This window comes from Limulus polyphemus, unplaced genomic scaffold (genome assembly GCF_000517525.1).
Source record: "Limulus polyphemus unplaced genomic scaffold, Limulus_polyphemus-2.1.2 Scaffold7604, whole genome shotgun sequence".
Classification (NCBI taxonomy): domain Eukaryota; kingdom Metazoa; phylum Arthropoda; class Merostomata; order Xiphosura; family Limulidae; genus Limulus; species Limulus polyphemus.
In genome coordinates, this window is record NW_013673214.1 from 6870 (window position 1) to 8423 (window position 1554).

Here is a 1554-nt window from a genome sequence, read left to right on the forward strand (position 1 = left end):
CAAAACTCGGCTTCGCACCTGTTGGCAGTCGATTTGGAGTGAGCAACGTCATAACAAGCTTTCCAGATCAAACCTTCCGTTGTTCTTTGGCCGTCTTGTTTTCGTAAGGATCAGAAGGAGGAAGTTGTCTTGTCTAGGCTACGCATTGGTCACAGTTTTTAACTCATCGTTTTCTTTTACCTGGTATTGATCCACCAATGTGTTGCCTTTGTTGCCCACGTTTTACTTTCGTGCCGTCGTTACGACCGTGAGCGGCGGCACCATTTTAGACATGTATTTTCTACGGGTTTACCCCTGACGCTGGAAAGTGTCATTGGCGATGTCCAGCTTGATTGTGTTTTTAATATTTTAAGAGCCATTGACCTTTTCAATTCTATTTGAATCTTTTACCTGAATTTTGGACATTATTTAGTTTTTAATTCGATTTATATTCACATTTTATAGAATTTTACTTTTAAGATTTTTACCGGTTGTTTGGCGCAGATAGCCTAGTTGTTTTGCGCCAAAAAAACGCCAAACAAACAACCAGTGTTACCAGTTAACCTATAAAATCAAGTAAATCCTCAGTGTTACCTCTTAACGTATTTGTAACAACAAGTAAATCTACAGTATTATCACTTAACGTATTTGTAACACTAAGCAAGTCTACAGTGCTAACATTGAACACGTCCTGTTCTGCGTTGACCGACTTGTAATGGTAAGTATGTAGCGTTGGGTGTTGAAGGACATCTAGTGTTCAGAACTTTATGCTAATACATAAGGTTTAAAATATTGATGTGTTTGGAACTGAGCAAATTTCACCGTAAAATAGAATTCAGGATTTTCTATTTAAGGAGGTGTTTGTTAGAAGAATAACTCTCCAGGTTTGTGTTATAGGTCGACTGCGATAACAGAACAGAAACTCAGTCTCTTGGAAGAAGACGACGGTCAGCTTTCGAGGTTAATCTCACTACATTTGAAGTTCAGGCTGGTGACGTTGTGAGTGACGTAAAGATGGAGAGCACATTGTTCGTTGTTAGCAGTCCGAAGACAGCCGCGGAAGCTAAGAAACTGTCGGAAACCAATGAAGGTAAGATCTAGTATCCATTCTGTTCATCCATTAAAAAAAGGACTGCTAAGGAACAAAGAAATTGTAATCCTACTTACCCGGTCTAGAACCCCCTGTTTCACATGCTTTCATACTTGATAGTGGCAGGAATGTTGAAGTATGTGGGAGTGGAGTGAAATCTATGTTCAAAACTCATCAACGTACCGCTTAAAGCAGTGTATCTTCGTATCAATGGAGAATAACGGGATAATTACCAGCCAGTTATCAAACGGTTTATAATTACTAGCCACTTATCAAGTTTTTATATAATTACTAGCCACTTATCAAGTTTTATAATTACCAGGCACTTATCAAGTTGCTTGTAGTTACCAGCTACTTATCAAATTAAAATACGTTTAATATATTATCTATAGTTTATATAACAACATTAAAATGCGTCTGATGTATTATCTACAGTTTATACAACAACATTAAAATGCGTCTGATGTATTATCTACAGTTTATAC

The 1554-nt window shown here is 37.5% G+C and overlaps 1 long non-coding RNA gene across 1 annotated transcript in view; it reads left to right on the forward strand.

Annotated features, from left to right (window-relative positions):
• The first annotated feature begins 882 nt into the window (after positions 1-882).
• Positions 883-1554, forward strand: part of LOC111089846 — a 6773-nt gene continuing 6101 nt past the window's right edge. Inside the window, exon 1 of the long non-coding RNA XR_002614014.1 lies at positions 883-1069. This is a non-coding gene — a long non-coding RNA (uncharacterized LOC111089846). The remainder of the gene's footprint in view (positions 1070-1554) is intronic.